This window comes from Macaca mulatta, chromosome 11 (assembly GCF_049350105.2).
Source record: "Macaca mulatta isolate MMU2019108-1 chromosome 11, T2T-MMU8v2.0, whole genome shotgun sequence".
NCBI lineage: Eukaryota > Metazoa > Chordata > Mammalia > Primates > Cercopithecidae > Macaca > Macaca mulatta.
Genome location: NC_133416.1, coordinates 134,671,549 through 134,695,341, shown reverse-complemented (window position 1 = coordinate 134,695,341; position 23,793 = coordinate 134,671,549). Strand labels below are relative to the sequence as shown.

General features: G+C 39.8%; 1 long non-coding RNA gene across 1 annotated transcript; it reads right to left on the bottom strand.

Moving 5' to 3' along the window:
* Positions 1-22,772, bottom strand: LOC114671091 (uncharacterized). The gene is made up of 3 exons (XR_003720997.2): positions 22,713-22,772; positions 459-518; positions 1-109 (listed from the first exon to the last, which is right to left on the bottom strand). It is a non-coding gene; the product is annotated as an uncharacterized LOC114671091 (long non-coding RNA).
* Positions 22,773-23,793: the final 1,021 nt, after the last annotated feature.

Here is a 23,793-nt window from a genome sequence, read left to right as displayed (position 1 = left end):
ATTCAGCCCCCACTCCTCCATCAGAGCCCTTAGGTTCCCCACTTGGTTGCCTGCTTGGCACATCTGAGCATGCTCGGGCTACATGGCCTTCAACATGGGTTCCATGGAGCTGAAAAACAAGTCATAACTTTGTTACATAAATGTTGAACCACATTAGTCTGATACAGACACACATAGACTTAATTATTTTCTTTTTAAGTTTTTCAAATTAACAAAATCAGATATAACAAAATTTGATTTCTACCATAAGTTAGCTCCTCATTTCCTCAAAAAAATATGCCCATGAGGGATCAGAATTTGACTTTCTAAATCACCAAGATTTGATGATCTTTTCAGCAAATGCTGCTCTGGGAAGCTGGCCATATTCAGGATGGATGCAAATATCAAGAGTATTTTCTTGAGCAATATAAGGTGTTACTTTAATGGTGAAAAGGAGGGTCACAGTTTTCTAGATTTACCTGGGAAAACATCAGAAGTATTTCTTCTTCTCACATTTACCGGTTTGTCTCCCTGGGCACCTGGGGAAAATGAAAATTCTGCTGAATTTTAAGACCAACATACTTATGACCTCTCTTATCGAGGAGATAAGTGTCATTTAGTGTTAGTTTTCTAAGACCCGCATAGCAAAGTGACCCAGACCTGGTGGCTTACACAAAAGGCATTTACTGTCTCACAGCTCTGAAGGTTAGAAGTTGAAGATCAGGTGTTGGCAGAGTTGGTGTCTTCTGAGTCCTCTCTTCTGGGCTTGTAGATGGCCGTCTTCTTCCTGTGTTTTTACATGGTCTTTTCTCTAAATTTACACACATTTACGTCTGTGTGTAAATTTCCTTCTCTTGAAAAGACATCAGCCATATTGGATTAAGACACACTCTAATAACCTCATTTTTAGTTAATTACATCTTTAAGGACTCTATCTCCAAATATAGTCATATTCTGAGGTACTGGGAGTTAGGACTGGAACACATGAATTATTTTAGAGGGACATAATTTAGCCTATAACAAATGATAATAACTATGTTTCTCTTAAACATCTGATATTTATTTCTTGACTCAAGCCCACAGTGGCAGAAGAATGCTCACTTGGTGAGAGCTAACAAAGTTGTTTCAGTCAGTTTGAGTGCCATAACAGAATACCACAGACTGGAGTACTTCAACAACATACATTTATTTTTCATAGTTCTGGAGTCTGGTAAGTCTAAAATTAAGGCACCGGAATATCCAGTGTTTGGTGAGGATTTTCTTCCTGGTTTGCACAGGGCAGAGAGGAGAGACAGGGATGCAACTTTCTCATGTCTCATCTTACAAGGGCACTAATTCCCATTCATGAGGGCTCTATGACTAAGCACCTCCCCAAAGCCCCACCTCATAATATTGTCACATTGGGAGTTAGAATTTCAAGATATGAATTTGGCAGGGATAAAAATATTCAGTCCATACCAAAGCTCAAGGAATGAAGTTGGCCCTGGTGTTCATCTGAAGACATGGAATTTGCAACTGAAGTTGCAAAGCTCAGGTGTGAGTTTCTCCCATGTGCCCTAGGTTCCATTCTTCCCACCAGGAGAAGAGATGGGATTCAGCACAAGGTGAGTGTTGGCTATGTTGTTCTCAGACTCACCTTTTTTTTTTTTTAACCTGTCTATCTCTAGCCTTTTCTACACTGAATCTCATCATCTCCAGCACACTAAGAGACATTAACCCTTGTCCAGGAAATGAATGATGGAGGAACTGTACACCCATCTTTATGGAATAGGATGTGTATTTAAGTCCTACCCTATGAAGCAGGCAACACAAATTGGAGTGAGTGATGAGAGCTGACAGTATCTCAGACATTGAGTCTCTCACACATCTCAGCTATGGAAATGTAAAGGATGGCCTGTATTCCATTTCATCCATGCTGCTCGTTTACCTATTTGCTGTCAAAATTATCTCCCATTGTTCCCCTGCTCTCTTCTCTTTATTACCTGAGCTGCCCACAGCTACACTTCGCATATCTCTCTCCCTGCTATCTTTTGGGTAGATTTAGCCAGTGGGAGGCACTGATGGACAATAAGCGGAGAGGAGAATGGAGAAGAGAGAATATTTTTTCCATCTCTCTGTCTCTGCTTTGGGCAGTATTTCTGGCATTGGCTGTAGCCTTTCCAGAAGAATATAAATTTGTTAAAAATGAAGTAAGATTTACAGAAAAGGTGCAAAAGTTGCACAGACTTCCCATATAAGGTACATACTGTTTCCTTCTAAGTTATCAAAATGAATAAATTTATATTGTTACGATATTATTAACTAAACTATAGACCATCTGAATTGCACCAGCTTTTTTCTGACTAGGGTCCTATACCAGAGTCTTCATTTTTCTTGGCTGAGGTATCTTTTGATTCTTCTTTAATCTGTTACAGTTCCACAGACATTGCTTGTTTTTCTTGACCTTGATAATTTAGAAGAGTGTTGGTCAATTATATTTATACTCTTTTTCAAACTGGGTTGTCTGATGATTTCCTATGATTTAAGATTGTCATTTACTGGAAGAATACCATGGAGGTCATGGGCGCTTCTCAGTGCTTTGCAAAGAGGATACATGAAATGCATCTGTCCTGTTTATGTTATCCTTGATCACTTGGCTGAGGTGGTACCTTCTAGACTTTCCAATCTGAAGTTACTAGTTTTCCCTTTTAAAGTAAAAAAAAAAATAAAAATAAAGAAAAAAGCAAACTAATTGATTCAAGGAATATGATTTGAGTCTATGCAAATTTCCTGCTTCTCCTTAAACTTCTGCTCACCAGTTTTATCATCTACATATGGATGTTGGATGCAGCAAATTATTAATGTGTTAATTCTCTAAGTAGTAATTTTTCTCTTTCCCTAATTTTTTTACATGCATTAATTGGAATCCCCCTCTAAGGTAGAGCTGACCTTTCTCTCCTATTCAATTATTTGTTCATTTGCATCTGGATTCAAAAATACTTTATTCTTTGAATTACAACTCAATTCTATCATTATTTATTTTGTTTTTCAAGTTGTTCCCACTTCTGCCATTTGGAGTTATTTCAGGGCAGTTTCTATACTCTTTTGATGTCTCTCTTTTTTGAGAACTTTCTTAACTTGCTGAAACTACAGAATGCTTCAGGCACATCTTGTATTTTTCGTGCCTCAGCCATGAGACCAACCAAGCAGCCCTGTTTTCTTTTATTGGAGATAGGTATTTAGAAACCAAGATCTACCTATCATGTGTGCACATTGCTGCTGCAGTGTCATTAAATCTACCCTCATTGAGGAAATCTTGGAAATACATGTTTACTAATCTGTGCAAAGACAAAAATAACCCTTTCTATCTAGTTATATGTATATGTATGTCAAGCTATAGACAGATGGATATCCATGTGTCTACATGTAGCTACAGATGCAGATACAGGGATGCATGGAGAGTCAAAGAGATAAATAGATAGGATGGATGGATGGATGGATAGATAGATAGATAGATAGATAGACAGATCAGATAGATATTTGAGTTTATACTGATATCTCTGATTCTAATCCAATAATGAAGTTTCATTGTAAGCCAGCCCCTTTCTGTAAGGTTATCTTCTTTTGCTAACAGTTGAGAAAACAGGCTCTAAATATCTACAATATATTTCCTTATTTGTTCAAACCTTGTATACAGTTAAAATAGTTTGAGAAATGCTAACACATACTCCTGTGAGAATCAAATTGACCACCAAGAATAGTGTTTGAGCGCAGTTCTTTTGTTTGTGACCTTAAGACATCCAGTTAAACAATGTTTTCCAAAATCATTTAGATCAGCTTTTTTCTTCTCCACCACTTTCTGGAGGGTGAACTGAACTATTTGTAATACAAAGGTATAGTGTGTCACAGTCTGGCATATCATCTTGCATTTTCCTACAGTTTGATTTTTTTAAATTCACATACATGAAAATCTACTCTTTATGCTATATAGTCATGTGCATTTTGACAAATACATAGGGTCATATATTCACCAACATAATTCCTTAAATACAGCTCCATCACCTCCAAAACTTTCTTATGATGTCACTTTGTAGTCAACCCATACATGCATCCCAAAACACTATGTTTTCCACCTCTATAGCTATATCTTTTCCTTTTCTTTTTCCTTTTCCAGGAAGTCATAAAAATAGAATGATACAATATATAGACTTTGAGAGTGGCTTTTTTCACATAGAAAAAAATTATTTAGTATTTTGTGTATCAATAGTTTTTGTATTTTAGTATGCTGAGTAGTATATGAATGTGTTATAATTTCTTTAGTCATTCACTGACTGAATGTTCTCAGGGTGTTGCCCGGTTTTTGTGATTTTAAATAAAATTATTGTGAGCACTTATGTGCATGTCTTCTTGTGGTCTTTATTTTCCATTTCTCACTGGTATATACCTGTGAGTGAATTTACTAGATTATATGGTAAGTGTATGCTTAAGTTTAAAATAAATGATTACATTGCCACCTTTTATATTAGTCCATTTGAACACTGCTGTAAAGAACTGCCCGAGACTGGGTACTTTATAAAGAAAAGGGATTTAACTGACTCACTGTTCCTCATGGCTGGAGAGGCCTCAGGAAACTTACAATCTTGGTGAAAAGCAAAGGGGAAGCAAGACATAACTTACATGCCAGCAGGAGAGAGCACACAAGGGAAACTGCCACTTATAAACTATCAGGTCTCGTGAGAACCTCCTCACTATCACAAAAGCAGTGTGGGGTGAACTGCCCCCATGATCCAATCACCTCTCACCAGGTTCCTCTCTTGACATGTGGGGATTACAATTTTAGATGAGATTTGGGTGGGGATACAGAGCCAAACCATATTACCCTTACAGAGTGGTTTAATGTTTTGAATTTCCACCAGTAATGTGTAAATGAGAATCCCAGAAAATCTGCATCCCTGCCATTATCACTTTATATTGTTAAACTTTTTAGCCATTATAATAGCTGTGTGATAGTAACTCATTGTGCTTGAATTCACATTTATTTAATGACTAATGATATGAAGCATCTTCTTAATCTGATTTATTTGGCATCCATTTCTTTTCTTTGGTGCAGTATTTGTGCAGTTTTATTTCATTCCTTGCTCTCTTATTGCATTTTGAGTCTTTATATATTTTTGATGCAAATATTTTAGCAGATGTCTGAGCTACAAGTATTTTCTCTCAAGTTTGTGGCCTGTCTCATCCTTCTCGGTACAGAGTAGTTCACAGAGCAGATAATTTTATTCTTGACGGAGTCTAATTAATCCATTTGTTTTCTTGGATCATGTTTTTGGTTTTGTATCTAAGAAATTATTGCCATCTGAAGTCACAAAGATTTTCTCCAATGTTTTATTCTATCAGTTTTATTGTTTTATGTTTTATAGTTAAGTCTGTGACCCATTTTAAGTTATTTTATAAAAGATATGCATCAGAGTTATTTTTTACATATGAATATCTAATGTTTATAGAATCATTTTTTGAAACTTTCATCTTTTATTCTCCACTAAATTGTTCATGCTACTTTGTTAGACATCAGGCATCCTTTTATGTGAGGCTTATTTCTAGAGTTTCTGCTGTGTTCCGTTTATCTATTGGCCACTCTTGACAGTGACACCACACTGTTTTCATTGCTGTACCTTTGTGATAAGTCTTGAAATAAGTTTCTCTAAATGTGTTCTTTTTCAATGTTATTTTTACTATTTTAAATCCTTTGAATTCCTTTTTGAATTTTGGGGTCAAATTATCAATTTTCTCTAAAACATCTACTTGATGTTTGAATTGGATTGCACTGAATCTATACACAAATTTAGGCATGACTGACATTTCAGCAACATTGAAACCCATGAGCATTACAAGCCTCTGTATGATTTTCACGTCAGCTCCCTGCACCTCATGGACCAGGGGTTCTTGCCCGCTTCAAGGAGAGGAGAACGTTGATTGGCCCCACCTGGGTCAGGTGTTAATTCCGGTACAATCAGCTGTGGCTGCATGACAGGATCAAAGGCACTTTTCATGCCCATGGGTGGCATGAAATTAAGGAATGTAGCTATTCCCTGATTCATCTGAGCAATGTGTTGTTGCAGTCAATGTGCAGGTTTTGCACATCTTTTGTTATATTTTGCCCTAAGTACTTCATATTTTTTGTTGTTGGTATGATAAATGGTATTTTCAAAAATGGTCTATTTCATGATTATTCATTTCTTGTTGATAGTAATATAATTGATTTCTATATACTGACCATGTATCCTGCAATGTTATTTAACCTAATTATTAGTTATAGTAATGTTTTTATAGATTTCATCACATTTTCTGTATAGACAATTATGCCATCTGTGAATAAAAATAGTTTTGTCTTTCTAAACTATATAACTATTTAAAATCCATGCATTTATTTTAAAAAAATATATATGTATATATTTACTTTTTTACTTACAAATGTAGGCAATATTGCACTGGCCAGAGCAGTCAGTAAAATATTAAATAAAAGTAGTAAGAATGAACATCCTTTGTTGTCTCTGATCTTAGGGTAAAAACAGTAATTCTTTCACCATTAAGTATGATGTTATGTGTAGGTTTTCACAGATACCCCTTATCAAGTTAAGAAACTTTTCTTCTATTACAGTTCTTGAGAGTTTTCTGTTAGGGGAGAGGACTGAATTTTCTCAAATGTTTTCTGTACACCTACAGAGATGGTAATATGTCTTTTTACCCTAATATGGTGATTTTCAAATGTTAAGTAAATCTTGTATTCTACAGAGAAAACATACTTGGCCATGATGTTATATTCATCTATGTTGTTGGATGATACTTGATTAATTTTGTTTAGCATTTGTCTATCTGTTTCATGAAGTATACTAGTATTCTTTCTTTTTCTCTAATGTCTTTCATTTTGTTATCAGGGTAACACTGGTCTTATACAATGAGTTTGGAATTCTTCTCTTTGCAACTTTTTAGAAGAGTTTGCATGTTTGGGTATGACTTATGTTATTTCTGTATTACTTACTTGGTAGAATTATCCAGTGAAATAATCTGTACCTCGAATGTTGTTTGTGAGATGTTTACCTATAACATTTACTGTTATATAATCACACGTGTGGTGATTCCAAGTATATAATTTTCTTCAGTAAGCTTTGTCAGCACATGCCTTAGGAGTTACATGTCAATTTTATCCAACTTGTTATATTTGTTGTTACAGTTATTCATAATGTCCTTTTATTATCTTTTGAATATTACGGGAATATGTAATTATTTAACCTCTTTTATTCTTGCTACTGGCAATTTGTATCTTCTTTTTCTGTCTTTCTTTTTTATTGTTCCTAATGAGTTTGGCTAGAAGTTTATCCAGTTTAAAAATCTGAAAAAACTAGCTTTTGGTTTCATAATTATCACTTTTTAAAAATTTTTCTTAAGGTGGAAAGCTAAAATTATTGCTTGGAATCTTTTTTCACAAATTTTCTAATTTGGGGAGTAGGTGCTATAATTTGTCTACCTAAGTCCTGCTTAGTGACATCACACACATTTTGATAAATTACAGTTTCAGTTTCATTTAGTTCAAAATGCTTTCTAATTTCCCTTTCAGTATTTTCTTTGATCTGTGCATTATTTAGAAGAGTGCTAGTTATGGTCTGACAATTTGGTGGATTTTCAAGATATCTTTTTGCCATTTGCTGGGAACAATTTTTTGTATGACAGGAATCATTTCAGATTTATTAAGATTTGTTTATGATCCAGAATATAGTTTAATTTGGTACGTATTTTTATACACTTGAAAAGATTATATATTCTGATAATATTGGGTGGGACATTCTAAGGTCTACTTGACTGATATTGTTGTTCAAGTCTTCTATACCCTTCCTCTTTGTTCTAGAAATTATTAACCAGAATTGTGTATTTATTTATTTCTCCTTGTAGTTTTGTAAGTTTTGCTTCACGTGTTTTGGAGATCTTTAATCAAGCACATGCATCTGTAGAAATGTTGTCCTTTTGAGGAATTTTCCTCTTTATCATTATTAAAGTCTTTATTAAATAACTTTGTTTATCCATGGTAATGTTCTTCATTGTGAAATATGTTCTTGTTTTCAGAGTTTGTTGAGTTTCTTTGGTCTGTGGGTTTGCTTTCATGAAATTTGTAAAAAGCCAAAATCCAGCCCATATTAATTTCCCCCTCACATGATTTCTTATACCACCATGCTTCACTTGTTACAACAAGCAACAGGAAAATGTGACTGTTGTGCCACCAAACTAACATTAACTGTGCTGTCTTCTTTATGGGGTTGTTGTACTAAAATGCTGCCAACAGATGATCTGTCACAGGGTTTCCCCACATAATCACAATTAAGGCCAAAGGTAACCACATACATTTTTTCCCGTGAGAGGGTGTTTCTTTAAATACTTCCAGAACGCAAGTTGGTGGTGATAACACCCTTGTGGCATAAACAATATGCCTATTAAATATTGGAGCAAGAAGGGTTGAAACATATTGTTAGGTTGGACCTTCTTTAATGAGATAGTCCAGAAAACTCTCTTGAAATTTATACTTACATCCACTGGGGCATGGTAGGGTAAGGACTATGGGTGGCAGTTGGACATGAAGAATAAAGGATTTCTTTTTCTTGACGGTCTTGAAAAAAGGAATATGGTATCAAACAAATCTCAACTCATAGGAGCCACAGGCCCTTAATGGGTTTAGAATGAAGACTGTTAGCAAATTAGCAAACATTCTTGAAGGCCAGGAGAACAGCCAAGAAGGTGACCTAACCATGGCCCATTTGCTTAATGAGGAGTTACCGTAGAAAACATAACCTCCTGAGGAGTTGAGTATTGATACTCTCTTGAACAAAACTTGACATCACTGGGAGGTTGGATTTTTAGTAGCCAATCTTACTGTCTCTATTTCTAGGACCAAACGGTACTTTATTACATTTCTTTCCATATCTTGGCTCCATATTCAAACTTTCTGTCAGTGTTATCATTTGTAAAATGGAAATACTATAGTTCTTCCAAGACTGTTGTGAGGATTCAATGTGCTAGTGCATTTAAAATAATTTAACCAGGTATTGTCATAAGTAAGCAATTAATGAGTCATCTTCCTTCCTGGCCCCTGTAGACTTGCCCATCCCTGTGCTCACCCTATTAGCAGTCCCTGCCCCATACAACAGGCATCTGCTTACTTTGCCCCTAACCAAAATATGAGCTTTTGAGGGCACTGATGTGAGCCCCATTCTTGTTCTTCTTGGCAGGGTGTATGTTGCACAACTCTGGTCAATAAAGATTTTTAGAATGAATACATGGATGAATGAGTGAGCAAGAATTAGAATAAAATATGCTTTCTTTACTCATTAATATTCCTTCCTGGCCTCTGTAGAAATTTCAGCAGAGGACTCCATCATCTATGGACCAAGGGTCCTGAATGTATTATCTCATCCAGAGGGAAAGCAGGGATATCCCCAATGTTCCCTGAGCACTGGCATTGAGACAGCAACATGGTGGCCACAAGGTCATGCCAAGGTCAATGCTGAGCCTGTCTTGTTCTTACTGCTCTTTTATGTTTGGATGAACTCAGTAAAAGTCTCTTTTGAATGCATTTGCTTTGGATGAGTTTTTGGACGATCATTTGGCCATAGAACACATTTTAAACAGTGGCTGTGTGACTCATTTAGCTTGGTCAAGCTGGTGTGTCCTCAGTCTCAACTCTTCAAAGTTTCCAGTAGAACTGGATTATTTGGACTGAAGTTTTATTTCACAATATTTACTGATGAGTATTAAACAGGAACATAAAATTAAAGTTGTGTGAAAGATTAAAGCTCTTTGGTGCTGAGAGACATCTGTTTATTGCTTTCTTTGTAAATGGGCTTTAGCACAATAGGAAAAATGTGAAAGAAATTTAAATTAACGTAAAAAGACCCAGTGCCAAACGATTCTGCCATGCCCTTGAGAGAATGATCAATCTTGGCCATCTATAGTTAGAATAGCTGTGCTTAGAGAACAGAACGTGCCATGGAATTCCCAGGATAGCCACTGATGAACGTGCTTGAATTTCTACCCTGCAATTACTCATTATCATATTCACCATCTTTCTTGCGCTCATGCATTCCACATGTGTTAATGAGCACCTCCCACGTGCCAGGCTCTGTGCAAGGTACTGAGCACACCTCAGCAAATAGAGGATACCTGGAGTCTCCCTGACCTCGGACAAGGGCAGTAACCCAGGCCTGGCAGATTGGAGCCGATGGCCAAATGCAACTCTAAGTATGCTGAGTCTTCTTTACATAATTTTATCTTTTCTATTGTCTTTTTATTTTATTTTCCTTTATTTTGTCTTCATTCTCTTTTCTTTGGTAAATTGTGGTACCAACATTTAAACTTTACAAGGTACCAGAGTAAAACCTAAATTTTGGGGCTTTCTTGAAGAATGGGAAGATCTGGCCACGGGGATCTCATGGCCACAGAATACATTAGTAGGAGCTGAGGAGGGGCTTCAGCCCTTGCGCTGGCCTCCCACACTGTCTTCCTCCTCGAATTCCCACCTGTCACCACCTGACCCCTGAGTCTGAGCTCCCAGGCTGAGAGAGGGCTCCAGGATTATGAGGAAGTGATTAATTTTTGATCTTGAAAACTTCCAGCTGTGTAACCTAGGCATCGTTCTCCAACCCCTCAAAGCCTTAGCTTCTGATTTACAACGTGGAAAAGTTGTAGCACTATCTCATGGATGTGACCTGGGGAATCCATGAGGTAAAGTAAGTGTGCTTAGCATAGGCTGTGCCCATCATCACTGCCAATTAAACGGTGGGTGTGAAAAGCAGTAATCGGAAGAGGATCCTGGTGTTCCTGAACTCAGCTCAAGGATCGGCTCTAAATAGGGTCTTTAGGAGTTTCGCTAAACTAATGGCCAGGTGGCCTATTTTTTCTTGTCAGTGAGTACAGCTGACAACACACACACACACAAAAACACACACTCAACAAATAATCCACCAAAACCCAACACTATCATCAGCTGTAATTCCATTTTTAAAAAGCACAATATTAAGTTAATTTAGGGGAAGCAGTGGGTAGCTCTGAGGGGAGATACTAGCGACGGCTGACCCTGAGCATCAGAAATGGTTGTGTATGGTGCGTCCACTCACCTGTGTGTGAGGGATATCGATCATGAAGTGCCTGGGACAAATGGAGAGGGAGACTTGGGAAGGAGACCCTCATTAAAATCGGGGAATCCTAGTGGGGGAAGGTAAAACCTATCAGCATTGAAGGCAAAAATTGGAAGTAGTCACGACCTTCTTTGGAAACCTCTCTAATCTCCGACAAAGCCCAGCCCAACCCTCTTCCCATCCAGTGTTGCGGCAAATCACCGTTTCTGTAGCTGAGCTCTAAACACAGAGGAGCGCTGGCATTGAGGGCCTAGTGGTAGCAAAAAAATAAAACTAAAAAATCTCTACCATTGGAGGAGCCTTCACTGACTTCACGCTCACTGACGGGTGTTGGTTGAGTAGAACGGTGGCAGAATTGTTTGCCTATGTAAAGTATTTATCCCACCCTTCTTTCTCTTCTTCCTGAGATACATGCTCAAATTTATGTAATTTCAAACTATTTAGGAAACTTGGAGCTAATAATAGAAAAATAACGTAAACAATACTTATTTGGTGGGTTTCTAGAAATTAGGATTAAAATAATAATATCACAAAAGCTTTCCAAAGCTGGACCAGACTGCCCTGGGAGCTAATGAGCTCTCTGCCAGTGAAAGCAGATTCAGGAAGAGTGAGGCTCCCTGTCCATGTCTCATCCAGGGTTGTCCCATTTGTCACTGTTGTTTGCTTGTTTGATTTTTAATCTAACAGAAACTGGCATAAGATAAAATAAACACAAAATGGAATTGACTCTTAGAATTCACAGAAAAGCAAAGTAAACTATGGCTCAGAGAATTAGCAGGAGCCAACAAGGCCTGTGGAGTTTAGCAATACAACCATAAACTTCACCAGGATAATATGGCTAAGACATGGCTACTGGTGCTGGCACCACTGAACACTCATGTTGACCCCATCTAACCAAGAACCACACATAGACCACCTTTCTATACAATAACTGGCAGGAGACAGGAGGCAGGAGGCACACATGTGACTTTCCGAGTGGGAGGACCATCTAGACACATTTAGTTAGCTTCATACTGCAGCAGTCGACTTACTAGATGCAAGACAGTCCCTGGAAAAATGACAGCAAAACAAATATCCATCGAAGTCAGGAATGTTGTCTATTGCTGACTTGCTGAAGAGAGTGGGTCATGAAACAAGACAATTTTGTAAGTGCCTTTCTTCTTTCTTTTTTTTTAAAATTAATTTATTTTTTATTATACTTTAAGTTCTAGGGTGCATGTGCACAACGTGCGGGTTTGTTACATATGTATACATGTGCCATGTTGGTGTGCTGCACCTATTAACTCGTCATCTACATTGGGTATATCTCCCAATGCTATCCCTCCCTCCTCTCCCCACCCCACGGCAGGCCCCGGTTGTGTGATGTTCCCCTTCCTGTGTCCAAGCGTTCTCATTGTTCAATTCCCACCTATGAGTGAGAACATGCGGTGTTTGGTTTTCTGTTCTTGGGAGAGCTTGCTGAGAATGATAGTTTCCAGCTGCATCCATGTCCCTACAAAGGACACGAATTCATCCTTTTTTATGGCTGCATAGTATTCCATAGTATATATGTGCCACATTTGCTTAATCCAGTCTATCACTGATGGACATTTGGGTTGGTTCCAAGTCTTTGCTATTGTGAATAGTGCCGCAATAAACATACATGTGCATGTGTCTTTATAGCAGCATGATTTATAATCCTTTGGGTATATACCCAGTAATGGGATGGCTGGGTCATATGGTATTTCTAGTTCTAGATCCTTGAGGAAGTGCCACACTGTCTTCCACAATGGTTGAACTAGTTTACAGTCCCACCAACAGTGTAAAAGTGTTCCTATAACTCCACATCCTCTCCAGCACCTGTTGTTTCCTTTCAAAATGTTGTGGGCTACCAAGTTGTTGCAACCCAAGGGAAAATATTTTATTGTACAAATATTCATGAATTTTAAGGAGGAAGTTTTATTATGCAATGGCAAAATCATCATTGCTCTGGCTTTATTTTCATTGACTAGATTTACCTGGTTTTCACCTATTACCTTAGTCCAGGATCTGCGATATTCTTGTTTCAGGTCATTTGTTTACAAGGGACAGGAAATATCTCCAAGTAGTTCAAGCTAAAAGGAATGATTTATTCCAAGAAAGAGATGGAAGGTAGAACCAAGGTGTGGATGTACCTAAGAATCAATGGAGAGCACTTTCTGCCTTCTTTTTCTTCCTTGCTATACAGGCAGACTTTATCTAGGTGACAAACAGAAGAATGTACTTTTGAATTCTCAAGTTCACATCACAAATATGACCAGAGTAGACCTAAGTGTGAGATAGGTCTGTGAGATAGACTGCTGTGGATAGGCTATACCAACCATAATGTATTTTTCCAGCCTTCAGAAAAGGCAATGTCATTGTGAGGAAGGACCTGGCTGCCATTCAGGTACCATATCTAGTACTGAGCCCTTCCTAGGATGTGCTATTTCAGTCTTATCGATGTCACAGATGGTGTCTATTTGCAGATACTAATGGCAACAAATGCATTGTCACAATAATTGAAGAGTCATTCTCTTGTCTCCTGCGAAATTTCTAATAAATTCATTAAAGTCACATAAATGTTGTCTTGTGATGCATAACTGAGCTGACGAGAAGAACAGGGCTTTGTTTCACAACTTGTTGCTCAAATTGTTGTGGTGTTTGGGGTTTTTCCCATTGGAAAGGAAAGAACATCCTGTCTCAAACAATGAGTAAGTTTTGGTGAAGAAATGGAAAATCTAGTGGGGCTACAAATCTCAATTATTCAATTTAAATTATTATTTAAAGCACTGCTTTAGGGATTCCATTGAGGTTAAAACACTTTACAATGCAGCCCGGAAGCACCGCACTTTTGTTTCATTGAATGTTGAACAGGATTGCAGGGTTTGATAAAACTTTTTAGTGACTGTTGTTAATCCAAGCCACAGCATCAGCTTAGTTCTGCTGCGATAGGTAACTGGGATGCTCTACTCACCAAACCCTATGTTCTGGCCTGGGACTGCATCTGCCAAGAGGAACCAGAGCCTGGAGCCAGGAAGGGGCCCAAGGAGCCCTGCTCTGGGGCTGGAGATCAGCAAGACGTGACTCTGACGGCCAGGACACCCTTTGCAGGCTCATGTCCTCTGCCACCTGGTCGCATTTCCCCGCCAGAAAGCCAGCATTCACAGGACATAATTCAAGGTCTGAACTTAAGCATATCTAAAGCAGCAAACTGCATCATTGAGGAAAAGACTGGTATAATGCTTATATACAATGTGGGGAGAAAATATTACAGCTAATATATTTTTTGTTAGTTTCAGAAAATGCAAGAGTGAAAAACAAACTTTCAGCTCTGGGATGATAGAAATCCTCAGATTGGACGGCGTGAAATGGTCAGAAAATGACATCAGCTCAACCTCATGAGGCCTGATCAATAGACTCAACATAATGGCGTTTCTGAAAACAGTGACTTCTGAGGCCTGGGTAAGACCCCAGCTCTGCCCTCATGCCTCACCTACTGCAGATGTTTTAACTTCCTCAAACTTCAGTTCTATATTTGTAGCAGGAATGTCACAGTAGTTCCTAATTACAGAGTTTCCGGAAGACTCTATGGATTGAGCTCTACCATGAAAGTGCAGAGATTTAGACGACTGGCGTAACTGATGTGTGAGACATTATTTTCACTGTAAAATTACTGCATCTTTACTAGTAAGACTCCCAATGTCTCTAAATCTCACCAAGAAGCCTTTAGCCAGGGGTCCCTTCTGACGGCAGCCTACGTGAAGAGGCCACACCAAGCCCGGCACGGGGCGGAAGTACCCCCAGGCCATGATTCTCATCAATTCCCAGTGGTTTACATGCTGCTGTGCAGTGAGGGCTGCCCCTGTTCTGTCCAGTTTAACCCTAAAATGAAATTAAACACCTTCATTACATTACACACAAACACACATATGCAGACACACAAACACACATACCCACACACACACTTATGCACACACATACACAGACACACACACCTATGGACACACAGACATACATTCACGTAACCACACAGACACACACATGCACACATATACTCACACAGACCTGCAAACACACTTATGCACACACAGACACAGATATGCACACGCACAGACACCAGACATAGACACACATACACAAACACACATATACACACACATATGCACACAGATACCCACACAGACATGCAAACACTCTTACACACACACATATGCACACACATACACAGACACACACACACATACACACACAGACACACACAAATACACACACACATATGCAAACACACAGACATATATACACACAATACATACACACAGACACACACAAATACACACACAAACACACATGCACACATATACACAGACACACACACACAAACACACAGATTCACAAACACACATATGCACACACAGGCAGACACACAGACACACATACCCACACACACACTTATGCACACACATACACACACACATATATACACATGCACACACACACAGACACACACATTCACGCATATACTCACACAGACCTGCAAATTATGCACACATATACACAGACACGTACAAACACACATATACACACAGACACACACATACACACAGACACACAGACATAAACACACATACACAAACACACATATATACTCATACATATGCACACACATACCCACACAGACATGCAAACACACACACACAAACACACATATGCACACACATACACAGACACAAACACAAACATACACACAAAGACACACACAAATACACACACACAAATATGCAAACACAGATATATATACACACAATACATACACAGACACACACAAATACGCACACAAATACACATGCACACACATACACAGATACACACAAACACACATACACACGCATATGCACACATACACACACACAAACACACAGATTCACAAACACACATATGCACACACAGGCAGACACACAGACACATACACAAACACTTCTTTACCCCAAGTATTTCATGATTTGGGGAACTTTATCAATCGTTTAGACGGTAACATCTTCGGCTGAGATCCCCCAGAAATAGATGCTGAAACCAGACCTTGAGCATCCAGAGTCCATTTGGGACACAATTTCATGAAACTCCATTAGAGGAAAGGGAACATAAGATGTAGAAGGGAAGGAAAATGACACAAAGTATATTTATGAGCCATTTACTGCTGTGAGCAACTGGGACCCAATCCTGCTGAACGCTTCCACGAGAAGGTGCAGGGTACATCTCTGAACTGTTGCTCCAGGGGTGAGGAAGCAAGGCACAAGTCCTCCCGTTCCTGTTTGTCACTGGCGGAGGGCTGTCCCAAGTGGCGTCGACTGTGCAGTACTGCTCACTCATCTGGGGCCCAGCACATACTTGCTGCCAAGTGAAGCCCTCAAGCTGATCTGGGCCAGTCCTGCCAGCTTCTCCTAAGGGACTTGCCTTGCTGAAGGAATGGCCTTTCCATCTGGCCATGACCCATTTCCTTTATTATTCCTCAGTTCTCTGGAGCAACTGATATTTTTTCTTCTTCTCGTTCAAGCTTTGGAGGCTTAGCATCTGCAGGAAAACTTCCCAAGAGGGGAAATACTGTATGGGTCTTGAAGCATGCATAGGAGTTCACCAGACAGGAAGTAAAACTCTAGCTTGACCCTCCAATCCTCTCAAAGTTAACCTTATAGATATAGACTTTACATCATCACTTCCCAGAAAAGTGCCAAGTTTCAAAGAAGGTCCCTTATTCAAGCTTTGTGGGTTTTTTTTTCCATTTTTTCTTTTTTTTATGGAGTCTTGCTCTGTTGCCCAGGCGGGAGTGCAGTGGTGTGATCTCTGTTCACTGCAACCTCTGTCTCCCCAGTTCAAGTGATTCTCCTGCCTCAGCCTCCTGAGTAGCTGGGATTACAGGCACCTGCCACCATGCCCAGCTAATTTTTTTGTGTTTTTAGTAGAGACGTGTTTCACCATGTTGACCGGTGGCTCATGCCTGTTATCCGTTATCCCAGCACTGTGGGAGGCCGAGGCGGGTGGATGACAAGGTCAAGAGATTGAGACCTTCATTCGAGTTTACCCTTCTTTGGAGAATGGTCTGTGGTCTAGGGGCCTTCCTTCCCATCTGAAATATACAGTAGTCTCTGGAGCACCAATCTGTGCACTTTCACAAGGATCCCTTCATGCCAAGTTGAAACTCCCACACGAGCTGAGCTGCCTACATCAACAGTGCGCTATCACTTCTCTTGGAGTTAATTCAAGTCTTAACACATTATTGCTCGCATTAGACCTTTTTCATTGTAATATTTAGCTGAGGACAAGTTTCACTGATTCTGGTGGGGGGAAACGAGGAGAGTGAATCAAATGGCTGCATCTGCAACATGGTCTCCAAGCTGTAATTAGCAGTTTCAGCACAATATTTGGAGGGAGGCGTGCTCTGGGGAGATAAAGGGACACTCAGAGACACCCACTTGCCCCAACTCCGCAACTTTCTCTTCTGTGAAGAGAAAGGGTGAGTATTAGATGGACTGGATTTACTTCCAACCTCTGGAGCACAGTAAATTTTCAACACATCCAGGTTGAAGGATGCGTTCAAGCAACTTATCTTACAAGGTGTTAAAATGTTCCATGACCGTTTCTACTGACAAATGATACAGAAGCTGCTTGCTTTTAAATTTTGCTTTTAGACTCAAATATAGATTCAGTCCTTTTTGAAGTAATGCAAAGGACAATATTGAACCTTTAATATATGTTAAGTACTTTGCCTAGAACTTTAGATATTTTATTTTGCTGAAACTATTCAATAGCCCTCTGAAGGTAAGCATATTATGGATGATAAACCTGGGTCTTAGACAGGTGAATTAAATCTCTAAGATCACAGAGCAGGTAAGAGGTCAGGTTTTATACTTAAATCCTACAAATCTAGAGGCTGAAATCTTAACCACTAGACTGTGCTAAGGCTGGATATGAATTAAAATAAATTCCTAATGCTACTTCCTCTCCCTACACCCTACGCCCACAAAGAATCAAAGCAGGTTAGAGCTAATCTGATTTGTGATTTTCCAGATTGCAAATAATCCTATTCTTGAAGACATCAGTTTTAATTAATAGGTGCTCTTTTAAGAATTTATCAATCTTTCAAGATACTTCTTTTGGTTTCTGAAATGTGATAATAAATCTAGATAAGAATTGGGAGCATAATTCAATTAGAAATTTCATTCACAGGAAAGAACCAATTATGATGATATTACAACAGCCTTCCTTGGTAGCTGAAGAGGAGAGAAACTCAGTTCTATGGGTTATATTCCTTGAAGCATTGTATTTGAGACTCTTACATATTTGTATCTAGTAGCATTTTAGAGTGAACGTCAGATTTTTTTGCCCTTTATTACCTTAACACAATAAAACAAATGATCCACAAAGAATAAACTATTTTATCTGACATGCAAAGTTTTAAATATGCAAACAGTCCAATACCTAATAGAGAAAGTAATAAATGAAGTTTGGTGTACTTTATAGATTTTTATATGCTTTTGATTTTTACAATGCTTTTGAAGAAAATTTGGTTAGAAACATTGTTTACTATCTAACCAATTACATTCTGGAACCTGCTTTTTTTTTTTTTTAGTGAATCCCAATTCAGAAACATTAACATCATCACAAATGTCACAGTGTCATTATAAAGACTACACACTGTACATTGTTTTGAAGTATAATAGACTGAATTTAGAAGTGATGGAAATTGTTTTTTAAAGGTTTATGGAGTTTTCGTGTTTCTTCAGGGATTGAAGTTTTAATTAAATGGAATTTGTATTGTTCACTTAGGGAGTATCTATCTTTCACCCAGGACTTTTCTGAATTAGTTAAGAAAATGTGAAATACAGGGATAGACAAATCCCCAGATCCCAGGGGCTTAACCCAAAAGGTTAAGGTAGCATCTCATTAGCTGTGGGTTAGAAAGGGAGACGCAACCATCACTCTGCTCCACATAGTCGCTCAGAGACCCAAGTTCCTTCCATCACATGGTTCCACCATCCTGTATGCTGGCGGACCTCAGCTAGGACTTACACATCTGGCCAGTGCATGGGTAAGAGTACAGATGGAGCACAGATTGATCACATGGGAGGATATTATGGCCCAAATCTGGGAGTAATAGACTTGAACCCCCCGACCCAACTTCATTCATCAAACTCCAGTCACAAGGCCCACAGTACTGCATTGGAGGATGGAAAATGCAGTCTCACTGAATACCCAGAACAAAAGAGAATCAGATTTTATGACATATATCAATGTGAGCCACTCATTCACTATATATATTGATAGTACCCCATATTTAAACCCAACGCTGCAACATGGAATAGAAAAACAAATAATCTACATCTCCCAGGCTTCCTCCAATAAGAATATTGTGTTAGAGGTCCTCAAGTCTACTCTTAGGTTTAGTGATTTTCTAGGAGGCATCACAGGACTCAGCATATAAGTTTTACCACTAGCTATGATTTATTATGGATACAAGCAAAGTCAGCAGGAGGAAAAGACCCATGTAGTGAAGTTCAGAGAAAACCAGGCTAAAATTTCGAAGAGTCTTCTCTCCTTGTAGTAAATTCCTCCAGCCTCAAATCCAGCCTTTTAATTCTTCCAGCCTCAAATTGTGACTACAAGACACTCAAGACACTCTTCATTCCTCCAGCCTCAAATCATGACTACACACTTGAAAAATTATCTACCCTCGTTCCATTGGAAATTCAATGCCCAGGGCTTGTACTGGAAGCCAGTTACATAGGAACCCTCTGCCCAGCAGGCAGCAAAATTCCAGACTCCTAGAAGGAAAGCAAGAATTCAGCAAGTGAAGCAGAACATTTTCCCTGACCGTTTCATGGATGGGAACTGGAGTGTGGGAACTGGAGTGTGGGAACTGGAGTGCGGGAACTGGAGTGTGGGCCCCGGAGCTAGCTGGCCACTTTGGTGACGGCAGGGGCACACTTCACTTACTCAAACCCATTGTTTCAACCCCTTATCGGAGGAAGCACGCAGGTGAGTGGGTGCAAGAGGTGGGGTGAGTGTTTTTGGGCACCGGTAGGATCAAAACTTCATGCAGGGCCTGCAGCAGGATCTAGGGGGATACCCGCCACCCTCAAAGCCCCGGAGGGCCTGTGTTATAGTGCTCTTTTTGGCCTTGGTGTACATGGATGGTTTAAGTGTTAAACAGCTCAGTGGACCCTCTGCCTTTTCACATGAAGTGGTTGCTCTCCATCAGCAAGGCCAGAGGGTCACTGTGACAGCCTTTAGCATCCACACCCATGGCACCCAAGCTCTTATTCAGTGTCCAGGAAAAATCAGGTTGCATGAACGAACTGAAGGGTAGTGAACAGGGAGGATTTTATTGCTGATGAAAGTGGCTCTCAGGAAGGAGAGCTGGAAAGGGGATGGAGTGGGAAGGTGTTCTTCCCCCAGACTCTGTTCAGAAGCAACGCCATCAAGCAATCCCTCTGAAGTCAAGCTGCTTCTCTCCATCATCATATGGTAGTCTCCAACATCCGGCTGCATCTCCTCTTCTCTTCCGCTGTCTGCAGATGGAGCCCGGGGTTTTTATGGAACAGGATAGGGAGTGGGGCAGGCCATAGGTGGCTTTGGAAAAGGCACCATTCAAGCAAGAAAACAGGAATCATCTTCTGACTGTGGCCCACAGTTCCAAGCTTGAGGATGGGACCCTTGCCAGAGACCTGCCCTTTTCTTCCCAGAATTTCCCTGCCTAGTGTCTCTATCACAAGGACTACGTTGTTTAGGCAAGATAAGCCCCTTTGTACTAGTTTTGAGAATGTGAGTATCTACCCAAAATCCAGGTTACCAGATGCCAGACAATGGGGAAGCATCTCGAGCAGCTGTTTCTAAGGATAGTGTAAGTACCCAACGGGTTCACCTTGCCTGCCGCCTAGACAGAGCTGATTTATCAAAACAGGGGAATTCCAATAGAGAAAGAGTAATTCACACAGAGCTGGCTGTGTGGGAGACTGGAGTTTTATTATTACTCAAATCAGTCTCCCTGAGCATTCATGGATCAGAGTTTTTAAGGAAAATTTTGTGGGTGGGAGGAAGTCAGTGAGTTGAGAATGCCGATTGGTTTGGTCAGAGATGAAATCATAGGGAGTTGAAGCTGTCCTCTTATGCTGAGTCAGTTCCTGGGTCAGGGTCACAATACCAGATGATCCAGTTTATTGACCTGAGTGGTGCCAGCTGATCCTTCACGTGCAGGGTCTGCAAAATATCTCAAGCACTGGTCTTAGGTTTTACAATAGTGATGTTATCCCCAGGAGCAATTCGGGTAGGGTCAGAATCTTGTAGCCTCTAGCTGTGTGACTCCTAAACCGTAACTTCTCATCTTTTGGCGAATTTGTTAGCCCTAAAAAGGCAGTCTAGGCCCCAGGTAAGAAGGGGGTTTGTTTTGGGAAAGGGCTATTATTGTCTTTGGTTTATACTATAAACTAAAAGTTCCTCCCAGAGTTAGTTCAGCCTGTGCCTAGGAATGAACAAGGACAGCTTGGAGGCTAGAAGCAAGATGGACTTGGTTAGGTCTGATTTCTTTCACTGTCTCAGTTATAATTTTGCAATGGCAGTTTCAATAGCAGTCTTCGGCCTGCTGTGCCTACTTTTTCTTCACAGATTAGCATATAATTTTGAGTGGCAAGTGTGAGAGTTTTTAATATGGAAGCTGAATATATGAGAAAATTGATGGCCATCATCACCTGGGTCAGTCTTTTTTTTTTTTTTTTTTTTTCTGATGAGAGTGGTAGAAACATGGCAAACCTTCTGAGACTAACTGGGGAAGCTTCCCAGGTATGGACGAGTCTATGAAGGTCTCTTCCCTGGAGGATACAGAATCCTTCTCAGAATTGTGCTTGAAAGCTACAGATACTGAGTGAATCTTGTGAATGAATGAGTTTTGTTTCCTGCACAGAGAATTATATTAAATATTACAGCCCCATTGCTTTGGAATAAAACAAAAAAGCATCAAATCACAAACAAGGAATCTCAAGGAATTGCAAATATAAATTACACACCTATAAATATAAACATTTATTTTGCCACTTCTATTTTAACATTGTGGGATTTTATTTCAAAAAACTTTGATACTTGGCTTCTTTTGAAAAATCAGACTGGTTGGCAACTTTAAGGAAAAAAGCAGAGTTTGACAATAAATATGAGAGAATTTATGAGGCATTTTCATTAATCACTGATTATTCATTAACTAAGATAATGAATTGATTATCGAATGCCTGCCATTCCCAGACCGTGGTCTAGGGGCAGTGGTTAAAGTAAAGATAGCAAGAGGAGCGGATGCTTCACTTTCTGATCAGTGTGTTTGGCCACTGGAGATTTCATCAGATAAAATAAGAAAAAGCTACACAGGAGCTTATTCTAGAGCAGGAATACATGGAATTACAAGTATTCTATATATGGAATTACAAGTATATATATACATATGCTCTTTAATCCTCACAAAAACCCACAAAGGTGGACACTAGTGTTAGCTCTTTCTTTTAGCAGAGGAAAATGAAGCATAGAGTTTAGGAAGCTTACCCCAAATTACACAGTGCAGACAGAATGGATGCGTGATTCCAACTCAAGCAGTCCAGTTCTGAAGCCAGAGTCTGCATTATGCATCTCTCTGCCCCTCCGCACGTTTGCCCACAGGCGCTCAAACCCAGGGATTTGTCAGAAGCTCAGTGGGTGGCGGGAGCTTAAAATACCACAGAGGCCTGGTCCTGAGGTTCTAATTCGGTAAGTCTGCTGCGCAGCTGGTGACTGGTGGCACGCACCACCACACCCAGCTAAGTTTTGTATTTTTAGTAGAGACAGGGTTTCTCCATGTTGGCCAGGATGGTCTCAATCTCCTGACCTCGTGATTCATCCGCCTTGGTCTCCCAAAATGCTGGGATTACAGGTGTGAGCCACCGCGCCCGGCCTGGCCCCTCTTTTTAACTCCAAAGCAGTAACATTTCTGCATATCCACCCCCAAAGTATTTTCTGAACATTCTTCCTGATGGCACATATTGGGGAATCCCCTGAGCTAACTTTGTGCCACCAAAAGGAATATTCTTGCTTTGTCTTTAGGTGAGAAACCCTATACTCTATGACACTTTGTGTATCTTTGAAATAAGCCATGAACAGACTTACACATAGAGCAGGTCAGGGGCACAATAGCTCCGAGGGCAGATTCCTCTTGGTCACATTTTGCCACCTAATGCAGACATGAGTTTCACCTCATTTCTGCTAGTGAACAATGCACGGAACACGTCTCGACTAGGGATTTTGGAGCTGCATATCCAGGTGTGTTTCCGCACGGCTGACTGGTTGGAAGAAGAGGAACGCACCTACAACATCTCGGGAAGCATGACCCACCCAAGGCTGGATAGGTAACATCCAACACTGAATGGTCTTTTTGGTGGATGTTTGTCTTTAAAACCACAGGATGGACCCCTGTGGGATTCCTCTTTGACAGTGCGCTTGCTCCTGCCCTTTGGGAAGTTTCTGGGGTTCAGAAGTCTCTACCTTGTGAGTCAACAGGTTATGCAGAGCTCCTGCATCATTGTGGGGGCCTCCTGCTATTCAAAAAGACGTGCTCTGAAGTGAGGAAGGCCTTTAATGCAAACGGAAATGA